This window comes from Pinus tabuliformis, chromosome 5_2 (assembly GCF_031772625.1).
Source record: "Pinus tabuliformis cultivar Carrire ecotype Pingquan chromosome 5_2, CPIR1, whole genome shotgun sequence".
Taxonomy (NCBI): Eukaryota; Viridiplantae; Streptophyta; class Pinopsida; order Pinales; family Pinaceae; genus Pinus; species Pinus tabuliformis.
Genome location: NC_142306.1, coordinates 656,644,199 through 656,657,264, shown reverse-complemented (window position 1 = coordinate 656,657,264; position 13,066 = coordinate 656,644,199).

The following is a 13,066-nucleotide window of genomic DNA, read 5'->3' as shown; positions in this document are numbered from 1 at the left end:
AGACATCCACTCAAGTAGAGTCTTCCAGAGATGGACGAAAGTGCACAAGAGAAGTTGACAGATTGTTGGAAGATATGAGAGAGAATGTGGGAGCACCATTTTCTCAGTGTAGAAAGAGGAGGTCACCTGAGAGGTACACTCAATACATGGCCCTTGTTGTGGAATGTGTTGAGAATGAGCCATCTTCCTTTGAGGAAGCAGTGCAGCAGCTAATTTGGGTTGATGCTAAGGTGGAGGAGTATGACTCCATAGTTCGTAACATTATTTGGGACATGGTTCTGAGACCAAATAAAAAGTCAGTTGTGAGTTTCAATTGGATTTACAAGGTAAAGCAAGCTATTGATGATGGGAGGATCATGTTGCTGCAGTATATTTCAACAGAGGAGCAAGATGCTGACATTTTGACAAAGGCATTGTCAAAATGTAAATTCAAGTTCCATAGAGACAGGATCGGGGAGGAAGATAATCCCTTTCTTGTTGAGAGGGAGTGTTGAAATGTGGCAACAAGAATATTCCAATTTAATTTGTACTTCAATTAAATTGTGAATTAAAATCAAATTTAGTCTTAACAGGTACTTGGAAATAATTAATTAAGTTATTTTGACTTAATTAGTTGGAGAAATTCAAGTTAGAAGTCTTTTTGAAGTCATGCAAGAGTTATCCCTTAAATTAAGGAGATAAGATTGAACTATATTTGAGTTGTAATTAGTTAACTTAGTTTACTGAGTTAAGTCCAGTTAAATTAGCTCCAAACTATTTGAGGAACTAATAGAGAGTTGATAGTTAGTTGATGCATGCATGCATCCAACTAGTGCTACTCCAGTTAACTGAAGACTCCCTCATCAAAAACTCATGCATGTCTATTCTGAGAAAGACCCAGTTGAGAATATAGACAAGGATAGTGTACTATCAGTTGCACGTGTTTTCTTATAGACAAAACTCATGCATGCAGTCAAGGCATCATTCCTTGAGGATTACGTAGTTCTAACAGTGTGTCAGAGAGTGTTCCACTTGGTTGAAGGTGAATCATCCCAGAGGAACAACACAAGGAAACATGAGCTTGGAGGGTAGAGAGGAAGGTTTGAGAGAAGCCAAGATTACCTGTGAGCATCTATGAGGATTGTACTGAGAGTTGGCTAGCTGTGAGAGCTAAGGCTTTATATAATTCCTGTGTATTTCCACCTTGTATGATAATACAATAGTGTGGGGTTTTTAGCTGAGGCTTTCCCCAAAGTATTTTCATGTGTAATGTGCATTGATTCTTCTTCTTCTGGTTATATTGTTTAGCTCGATCTTTAAGCTTCCGCAAATTGATAGTAGAAGTAGGTTATAGTATTCTGCTTTGATTTATATTGCATTATCAGGTTAACCTACATAGATTTTCTACAGTTTATATAATGAATATGAAATTACCAAAAACAGATAAATGACTAATTCAAATGATAATTTTGTGACAAATGACAACTAAATTTTGGATATATACGACTATTAGTAGCTAATTTACAATATCTTGTAACATGACCAAAGTTGAGTCATATTTCTTAGGTCATTAATTGGTTTCAAACAATGACTAAAATTTGCATATATGTTACTGTTAGTAGGTAATTTACAGTACCTTATAACACAACCAATATTTTGGTCATATTTATTTGGTCATTAATTGGTTTTCTTAGATGCTCATATAGTAATATATTTTGTTGTATATTTGGTCATTAATTTTGACAATTAATGACTAAATCAATAACTAGATTAATGACAAAATTTATGACTAAATATACTACTACACGATAAATTGAGACAACCAATTAATGCTTAAGCTAAACACGACTAAAATTTGGTCGCATTATAACATATTGTAAATTAGCTACTACTGCTTATCGACATAAAAATGGTCGTTTATATGGAAATTTTATTCGTTGTTTTTGTAACTAATTAGCCATTTTGTATTAGTGAGAAAATGAAGGAAAATAATGGAAAATGAAGAAAATAGAGGCCTCATTCATAAAAAGGCTTATGAGGATTAGTTGGTATCCTTTTATCAGTTCAATGTTGGAGCTCTCTCTCATTATTCTCTCTCTCTCAGACTCTTGGATACTTAGAGTTTTGTTGGAGCACTCTTGGAGGGTGTGGCATACTTGGAATTTTGGAGCCAGAAGGAAAAGGAAGAGAAAGAAAGTGCAAGAAGGCATTGGCATCAGCAACTACATAATATTTTCTTGTAGGTACCGAGATGCATGTATGGAATATGCATGTGGTTTCTTGGTTGTGATCTGTCATTGGCATCGAGGATTTCCTAGATCGACAATGGATTGCCTAGCCTTGCCATTTCTTGGATATCCATGGTGATTGTGGGTTTACTTTCATTGCTTTGTTTTAGTTGGTTCTTGTGTTTCCTTAGCTTGGGTTGAGTTACTAGTCTTGGAGCTTTGGTTGGACAAATGCTATGGAGGCATTAGTGGCTTGAGTTACTAGTCTTGGAGCCTTGGTTGGACAAATGCTCTGGAGCCTGGTATAAGCTATGGGTGGAGTTACTGGTCCTGGAGCCTTGGTTGGACAAACACTCTGGAGCCCGGCATAATTGTGGGTTGAGTTACTAGTCCTAGAGCCTTGGTTGGACAAATGCTCTGGAGCCCTAGAAGGCCTCAACAGAGATCGATCTGATGATGGGTTTTCGATGTCTGACCATAAGGTGGAATCATTATTTCATGGGTTGAGGTGGATGGCCTCTGGAAGCACTTGATGAGCTTTGATTGATGTGTTTTATGAGATCCCACATGCATGCTTGGAATATGGTAAGGGGGGAATGGCTTAAGAGAGATATGGCACAACCATTCTATGGTAGGGTGGAACGTGGTAGTCCCATCTATGGTTGGTTCATTGCATTGCATTACTGAGAAATCCATTCCCTTGATTTTCATGTGTAAAAGTACTAATGTATTTATTGACTTGATGGCTGATACATTTATTGTATTTTTGTTCCTATTATGCTGGTTATATGCAAATTTTATGACAACAGTTATGTATGGTTTTCAGTATCTTTTTACTTGTATGTGAATGGATAGTGTTTCTATGACCTAATAGATGATAATGCAGCAAATGGCATGAAGGAACAATGGTTCATAGTGAATCTCAGATAAGTATGAGATCCCTACACTTAAATCTGTTATTTACACCTGTAGGTTACATATCGATGATATGTTTGACAAAATGCCTATCATGGCTAGTAGGGATCCATTCAAGGTATTGAACAAGTATTTTCTTTGGTACTTTCATTTCCATGTTACTTTGTTGATTTGAAGAGATGGATCACATCTGGGTAGTATCCTAGGCTGTGGGCCTAAAAAATTGGCTCAAATCCCGGAGTCGCTATCATGTAGGCTTGTGAGAGCGACTTTTAGGTTGTTGGTCACTCCCTTGCCCATAGCATGAGAGTGACTATGGCCTAAGAGACCTAAAATAGAAGTGGGACCTAGGGATAGGTTGTCTGGTTGGCTAACTTGTCTTCTGCGGGTTCTGTTGATGATTTTGGATGTATGTATGGTGTTCCACTTCCTTAATGTGACTTAGGAGGTCGAATCATATCATCATGGCCTCTCGTCACATGTTTATCCTAGTTGGTTGGTTTCTTGGGTAGATGTGGGGAGGGTGTTACACAATTTATGTCCTCAAAGAAAATAATATAATATATTTCTATAAAGTAAGGAAAAATAATAGTATATAATTATGTACAGTAAGACAAAAAAAATAGAATATATATATTTTTGTACAACAAGGAAAAATAAAGGAATTTAATTTTAAACAGTAAGGTGGACATTGAAAAACTACTCTTCAAGCAAGTTATTGATTACATTCCTGTGCAACAAGACTACCACTGGGAGCTTCATATCAATCAAATTACTAATATAAACTTGTGTAAAGAAATATGATGAATATACCCATCCATCAAACAAATTAACCTAAGAATTTCCATCTAAGTTACACAAATGGGGAAGAAGAACAGTATAACAAACCTATGATGTGAACGAGTAGTAAACCACATTTATTACTTAACGCAATAATCTGATTATATTTCAAGCGAAAGCAACATATGTAATAACTAGAGGTGATTTTCTGAAGCAGAAATGCAACCCAATAACTATAACTAAATGTTAAAAAGGAGATTATTCATAAATATGCATGAATAATATAACATACATCAAATAGAGATTCTCCATAGCTATTCATGAACAACATAAGATTTAGAAGGTGAACTTAGTTGTTGCCTTTCTTATGAGCCATTTTTATTACAATACTATCACCATCCAAAAACCGATGGAAACTAAAAACCCTTACTAAGGGTACACGATATGTCTCAAGTGAGATTCTGTTGAGTTCCCGGAAATCGGGTCAACAACAAGGGGGATACCCACCCGGTCCAGAACCTGGTTGGTGGCTCCTTGCCCGTTTGGTGTAGCGGGTCCAACTGGGGATAATGGGACCAGCTTCCCAATCTAAAGGATGTGTGTGTGTGTGTAGATTTTGATGATGCTAATCTAGAAGTAATTTTAAGCTAATTTAATTCTAAACTCTAAACTGACTCTATACTACTGTAATCTAACAAAAACAGCACATCTAATCTATACTAACCTGGGGTAGAATTCTTTCATTATGCAATCTAAAAAGATTTCATACAATAACTGGTAACAAAGATCATTCAGCTATCATAAGAATATAAATCAATTAAGATAAACCATTTTGCATAAGAAGTTAGGCAAAACAGTTGTGAACAGCATATCGCATAATAAGTTATTCATATGTCAAGCACAAATAAATGACTCCACCGTACAAAAGTGCCAAATGGTAACCCACACATTCATACATTAACATATCAACAACTCAGTTGTATATCACTCTAAGAATATAAGCAGAAATTTGTCAAGAGATAAAAGTACCATTTATGACTGATTTTCACTCACAAACCTCAAGCAATAATGATTTATCTCTACTTACTTCTAACGTCTACTAAGACTACAGAAGTGCAACATCAGTAGCAGACATTAAAATGCAAACATAAATAAATCTCGATCCATCCATTCATCAAAAACCCCCTCCGAGGGTGCAAAAGTGCATGTTCTGAGGACAAGTTTTTTGACAAATTTCCGGACCCTTCTCCAAATGCCATGAGAAGGGTTAAATACTACTAACTAATTAATCTTAATTACACAAACTTAGGAAACGACTTCAAATGACCGCCCTTTTACTAAAACAAATTTATTTCTAAAAATTGAATCTAATTTCTAACCGTTTTTGTATCTGCTCCTTAGCGCTGTAAGCAATGCAACGTTCGCCTAGAAAGAGTCGGCTGGTTGTCTTTTCCTTTCGTTCGAGCGATAAAAGTAGAAATAATAAGAGCTGGCACCTCTTTCTGACAAACTAGGAGATATTTTTGAAAATCTTTCTCTGGCTGGGTGTATTCGCTGTGTGTATACTTAGTGTAACCCAGATTTCTTTCAAACTGATTGTGCTGTTGCTATTTCGGTTTCCGGCCGTGTGAATGACTCAATGAGTTAGGGATTTCATTGCCTGAACAATATTCTGTATTGAAACTTGCTTCCATTCTTTGTTCCAGGCTTTTTTGGAGTGTCTTCCCTCTTTAGCGTTTTTCTTTTTGCTTTACCCAGTCTGAGCTTCAGGATCTTTTGCAAACATGCTGCTTTTGTGCGCCTTTGACTCTGAGTCTTGGATAGTATATTTCCATCAGTATCTGTTGAGTGATACTCTGGAATCCGTGGCCCTGCTGCATGCGGCAACCATTTGCGAAGGCATCTCCTCTCTGTTCTCCTAGTATTGGCGCTTTCTCCTTTTCCTTAGATGTTTCCTGCATATTGATTTATATTAGTTGCTGCCTTACAGTTTACGCAAAGAAAAAGAAGAATTACGAAAAGATTGACATGAAAGCATTAAGTTCTAATGAATGCATAATCATGACACTCATAATGACTTGACTCTTCGAAAAACACAACACAATCATTCTTGGATATTCAGGCGTACAAGCGTTAATTTCCCTTAAGGTGCGCGCTCAATTCTGGGTTTACAGACTATGTCGAGGAAATCTTGCGATGAGTGGTTCTGCGATTCGCATTGCAGTATCGAGGATTGTGATGTCAAGAAGTGTTATCGCAGGGATTGATAGTCTCATTCATCGCAGATCGCAGGATCGCAGATCGCGAGATCGCGATTTTCATTTAACCACTGTGTGCTGCTTATGCGATGTTGCGATATGCGACGTCGCATATCGGCCGTCGGCGGTTCCTTCAGAAATTTCATTTAAGGGTGCTTTCAATATATGCGATGCGATGAATATCGCGTCGCTTCTTCGCAGCTTATTTATGTGCATAGGAAACGCTTCACTCTCTCTTCGCGATGTGATCTAGCTTTAGGGAGTTAAAATACAAAAAATTTTGATAAAAATATTTTTTTGGATTTTTTGCTAAGGGTCCCCCTTTTCTTGGTGTTATTGCTGATATCAAACAAAGAGGGGGGTTGTTGGTGACCACAACAATGGCGATTCACTGTGAAGAACTAGTTATCTCTGCTTTTCTATTGACATTTCCACTTCCGAAATAGAAAAATTTTCATATGTCTAAATTTTGTTATGGACAGATAGAGTAGATTACCCCTTATCCTGTCAATAATACTTTGTCTCAACCTTTTCATATTCCAATTGTCTGCTTCCTCAAGCTTAGTTCTTGCATTCATACCAGACATTACTTGGTCTTATTAAAGATAAAATAAGGTCTTCTCTGCGTACTGGCTTTAAAATATGCTCATTTGTCATAGGTAGAGCCTCTGCTGCCCGCAAGCATCCATAGCCTCGACAGGGTTACCATATTATCCAGCAATGGTCCTTTTTCCTGCTTGAGGTTATTTACAACATTTCAGAGAAAAATCCTTTTTGACACTTTTTCCTTTTTTATTCTCTAAAGAACAATATCTTGGTTTGGTGGCCAAATTATGACACAGTCATTCACTTGATTTATACTTTTGCTGAACAAGTTGGCTCGTGATGAGACCCCTTGTCTTTTGATTGCAACAATCTTGAGTCGTTGCCCTGTTTTGATAGACAGTATTGGAAAAGTCAGCAAGTTATAATATATGTGATCATGATAAGCCGGCTCATGATGAGACCTCTTATTCTTTGAGATATAGTGTTTTCTCGGATTGTTCCTCTGAATGCTGCGATTTCCTTTAGCAGGGAGGAAGTCATTGTTTTTCCTTAAGAAAGCTCTGGACGACAATAATAGAGTTTGAAAACAACAGCTTTACAGAGAATATTTATTTTATTATTGATGATACCTTTCATTGTGCTGACATGAAACAATTTTTTACCAAAGGTTGCTTTCATCAAAGTTTTTCTTTTAAGGTTGAAACTAACATCATATTCAGGCTAAAGTTAACTCTACTTGTCAATAATAAAAATCAGATTTTTCGAAAAGTTTTGCTATTTGTACAAGCGAAATCAAAATCTGATAGAGAATTGGTGTGCTCTTTCATGAATCCTTTTTAATGATCATTTACAACCGGCTTTATTTATAAGGAAGAGAAAAAAAAATAAAAACTAAAACTATCCTACAAAAATAGAAGAATGATCTTCTATGGAAAATACATTTTAAGAATCTGTCCATTCACAGGCAAAGAATCTCTTCTACCTGCCAAATCCTGCAACACAAACGTCGATGGGCCTATGACTTCTACAATCTGAAAAGGACCAAGCCATAGCTTATGAAATTTCGTATGTTTGCCCTTTTCTTCATGAGCCTTATCCCATTTCAAAACTAAATCTCCCATCTGAAAGTTTTTTCTGGTCATTACACTTGAGTCAAAAGAGGATTTTATTAGCGCTTGGTGGTGAGCAAGGGTTTTCTTAGCTTGTTCTCGTCGTTCTTCTAGTTTGATTATTTCCATTTGTCTCAGTTGTAAGGAGGAAGTAGGTACTTCATCGATGTATTGTACTAAAGACAAAGAGGGAATGACTAGGTGAGTTGGAAGAACCACTTCTTTCCCATAAACTAAATTAAAGGTAGAAGTGCCGATTGAAGCTTTCTTCGTAATTCTATCTGCCCATAAAGCATTTACCAGCGCTTTGTGCCAATTCTTTTGGTTTTGGTCGACTGTCTTTTTAATAATCCTGATTAGGTTCTTGTTTGTCGATTCGGCCAACCCATTACCTTGTGGATAGTAGTTGGCAGAATACTTCAGTTTGAACCCTCTTTTAAGTGCAAACTCAGTCATTGTATTTCCAGAAAAGTATGAGGCATTATCAAACATTAAGGCCGTTGGAAATCCAAACCTAGTGATGATAAATTGATCTATGAATTCAATAATGTTTTCAGAATTAGCTGTCTTGAGAGGAACTGCTTCTACCCATTTAGTAAAATAATCTGTTGCCGTGAGGATATACCTATGCTGCTTAGAAGAGTGAGGAACGATCTCACCTATTATGTCCAAGCCCCATTGGTTGAATGGTTGCTCGATGTTAACCGGCTGCAGTGGCATGGACGATTTCTTTTGTCTCCCTGCAGCAGTCTGGAAGACTTGGCATTTCCTTACGTAATTGTATGAGTCTTTGAACAGCGTGGGCCAATAATATCCTGCACGTAAAATTTTATGTGCAGTAGCTTCTCCAGCATATTGTCCACCTGCTGGTCCATCGTGGAGTTCCTGCAAAACCTTTTCGGCTTCAGTTTTCTCAAGACACCTAAGAAGTACAGAATCGTAATTCCTTTTAAACAGAACATCATTTATGAGCTGGTATTGTTTAGCTTTCAATCTCAGAGCTCTTTTCTTGGTGTGGTCCAGGTGTGATGGAGCATACCCGTTCTTAAGATAATAAATGGTGTCAGCATATAAGGATTCTGCGTCGTTTAGGCTTACCTCATACGTATGTACCTCTTCAAATGAGTTCTCAGGAATTTGCGATGCTCCAGCTAACATCTTGCAGAAGCCTTGACCTCTCACAATGTTTGCTGGCTTGATCTCAAGATCGTATTCTTGTAAAGCGGTAATCCAATTTTCTCTCTTTTCGCCCACATCCTTCTGTACCAGAAGGTTTCTTACCGCTGGAAATGGTACTACGACTTTGGTATGGGCTTTAAGTAAGAAAGGTCTGAAATATTTGATCTCTTTGAAAACAGCATATGCCTATTTCTCCACGTCTGAATAATTGAGCTCAGCACCTTGTAAGTTCGAGCTAAAGAATGCGATTGGAGCTTCCGCTTTCTCTTGATTTGCTTGAGTTAAAATCGCGGCATAAGATTTCTCTGAGGCAAAAGTGTATAAGATAAAAGATTCTGAAAATTTTGGGGTAGCTAAAGATGGAGCATTAATGATAGCTTGTTTGATCAAGTTGAATGCTTCGTGCTCATCTTGACCCCATTTAAAATTTGAATTCTTTTTTATCATATTTTGTAAAGGAGAGATAATACGTGAAAAATCCGGGACAAACCTTTTTACAAAATTGATTTGTCCAAGGAAAGATTGCATGGCCTTTTTGTTATGGGGCATGGATATTTCGGAAATTTCTTTGATTCTGTCAGGTTCAATGTGAATACCAGATTTCGACACTATGAATCCTAGCAATTTCCCTTCACTTAATGCGAAAAAAGATTTCTTTGGGTTAAGTGAAATCCCATACCTTAAACATCTTTGAAAGATTTGTTTCAAGTCTTTGAGATGGTCGCTTCACTTCTTGGAGTACACTGTTATATCATCTAGGTAAATCACTACCAATTTATTGACTAAACCTTTAAACGTGATGTCCGTGGTTCTCTGAAAGGTGGCGCTGGCATTGATCAGACCAAATGGCATTTTCCGATATGCATATGTGCCCCATTTGGTTCGGAATGTGGTTTTCAATTGATCATTGGGATGTACCAGCACTTAATTGTACCCTGAAAATCCATCCAGGAAAGACATTAATTCTGAGCCCGCTACTGCCTGTAGTATTTGCTCCATAGGTGGGAGGGGAAAATTGTCTTTTTGACAGGCTTTGTTGAGATTCCGGAAATCGATACAGATCCTGATATCTCTGTTTTTCTTTCTAACGGGCACCATATTGGATACCCATTTGGAATGTTTGATGGGGAAAATTATTCTGGCTCTCAACAACTTATTTAACTCAGTCTTTATCTGATTTTCTAAGTTGGGGTGGATTTTTCTGAGCTTCTGCTGGACAGGTTTTTCATTGTCAATCATAGGGATAGTGTGTTGAATGATAGAAGTGTTGTATTTCTTCAGCTCATCGTAATTCCAGGCAAAAACGTTTTTGTATTGTCTCAGAAGACGGATATATGCCAATTTTTCTTCAGGGGCTAGGCCGTGGCCTAGATTAACGTTTTGTGGCTTCTGATCGGTCCCTAGGTTCACTAATTCATAGTTCAGAGTAGAACTGTAGAGTTTAGAATTGGCGGACCTTTTAAACCGACTTTTCAAATCATATAAGTCTTCTAACTTAACCACAGATTTAGGTATAGCATTATCAGTGCTATTTTGCTGTATTTGGTGATCATGATGGTCTTCGTCAATTATTTGATTTGAGTAGGATCCTTCAGAAGTGAGGAAATTTACAATGTCAGGATCGTCGTTGAATACTCTCCAGTTGGTGATGTTGTCAGGGATGGATGGTCTAAAGATTAATTCTATTGGGAACCTTTCTGGACTAAAATCTTCAGAGGGAATAAGTCTAGAGGCTACGTTAGCTAACAGGTCTGCGCTTGCATTTTGGAGTCTTGGGATTGACGAAATATTGAATGCTATGAAATGTGAAGTCAGATCTTGTACTAAAGATTGATAGTGCTTTAAATGATTTGATAGGCAATGTATGGTGTTACGTACCTGTTTGACGACAATCTCAGAATCTCCAAAGACTTGAAGATACTTAACATTCAACCCGATTGCTTTGTATAGGCCTTGCACCAAGGCTTCGTACTCCGCTGTATTGTTTGTGCAATCGAACTCAAGTCTACACGTAAGCATGGTCTTATTTCCGTTTGGGCTAATCAGAACGCATCCTGCTCCTACTCCCTCGTTAGATTTGGAGCCGTCAAAATATAATTTCCAAAACAAAGATGTATTTACAGGGTTATCTAAAAAATTAACACATTTTGAATTATCAGTCTGGGAAAAATTTTCAACTTGGGATAGAACTGAATTTTCTAAGTAAGGTGAGATATGAGCATTGAAATTGCCGAGGAAAGAATCTACCGAGTAATTGCCTATGATACTGCTGTTGTATGCTATTGCTTTATTCTCTCCTTCCAATTCCGTCACTATGTATTTTTGGTGCAACTCTCGTTCAACCTTTATTTGATTCGGCTTACCGTTGTAGGGTAACCACATGTGCGACCAGTCGGTTGAGAAATATCCGTGGAGTTTTTCGGACCAATCCCTGCTAAGAATCAAACCATAGAATTCAGGGATATCAACTACTAGAATGTCGATAACTTGGCATACCTTTGGGTTAGACGACAATCTTATGGTCACTTGATTAAGTTCACCAATCACTTCGACTTGAGATCGATCAAGTTGAACTATGCGCACTGTGGATTTTTGCGGTTGAACATTCAATTTGGCACATATTGACCTGGGTAAAATATTCGTTGAAGCACTAGAATCAACCAAGCAATTGTGCACGTTTTTATTGAAAATTTCATAAGTGAGAAGAAAAGGAGGAGTATGGGATCTTGATCTTCCTCCAATCAAGGCAATGTCATTTGGATCAATCTTATTGATCATGTTGCTTGGAGGTCTTCCCATGTTGTGGGAAGCTACAGCTGTAGGTAAAGATGTAGTAGGCACGGCATGTAACTCTTTCATCATTATTTTCTGTTGATGTTTCAATTTGCTGAATTCGTAAAGAGTGATATTAGCCCTAGTCTTTTTCATGTCATCGATAATGTTATACTCCATTTCATCCGACACTATCAGTGTTCTTGATGGAGGTGCTTGATCTGATTGGACTGGGCTAAATTGGGTCGCTCTAGCGGTTGTTTTCTTTGTTGCGACCTTATCTTTTGTTGCAAGGCTTGCGCCCTTCTGTTTAGGGGTAGTTTGGGGAGGATCAAGTTGATTTTTGCTTCGTGTGCTAACCGGAAATGCTTCTTGATCTTCTTCTTGTGGGAGGATGAAATCCCACATTCCTTGTAGTTCCACAACTTCTTCGTCATCGGTCTGCCCTTCAGTGGCATTCTCTTCTTCTTGTTCTTCTTCAGATTCAACGTTTGAGACAGCATTGGGTGGTCTGACATCCATGGGAGGATTTCTTTTAAAAGCTTTGTAGGGCTTTTTTGAAGAAGTTTCTGCTACTTGTTTTTTTATGTCAATCATCTAATTGGAGATGGCCTTTAACACTTTTTGTAATCCTTCCAAATCAAAAGGATCTTTCGTTTGTTTCTTCTTGGTGTCTTCTTTGAAAGAGATTTTCTTAGATTTGCGTTCTTCTATTGCAGATCTCTTTTCTAGGGCCACTATGCGCTTTTCTACTGCCAACGCCTCTGTCAAGTTTTCAACTAAGGTCGTCTTGTTTGCCCTATCTACGAAGATAGCCAAGTTTGATGGTAAGGCTGTGATATACCATTCACATCTTACTTCCTCACTGGGTTGAGAAGCAGCGGGAATTTTGTTGAGGATCTTATTGAACCGTAAATTGAAATCTTTAATGGGTTCTCTAGCCTCAGCTTTAAGATTGCATAGGTCATTAATCAATGTCGCTGTTGATCTATCATCACCGAACTTGGTAAGGAATTGACTCTGAAAAATGTCCCAGCTTTTGATAGACCCGGAAGGTAATGAAAAGTACCATGACCCGGTTGTTCCTTGCATTGTATAGGGAAAAACTCGGACAACAGCATCTTCGTTGGTAACTCCATTGAGATTAACAGAAAGCATGAAATTATTGATATGCTCTTCAGCTAGCATGCCTGTTTCTGGATTGAATTTAGGTAGCCATTTCTTAGGATGGGCTGGTATTGGACTCAGGGGTGGAGGCATTAAGACCGCCCCAGGGTTGTTCCATGGAGACTAGGCCATC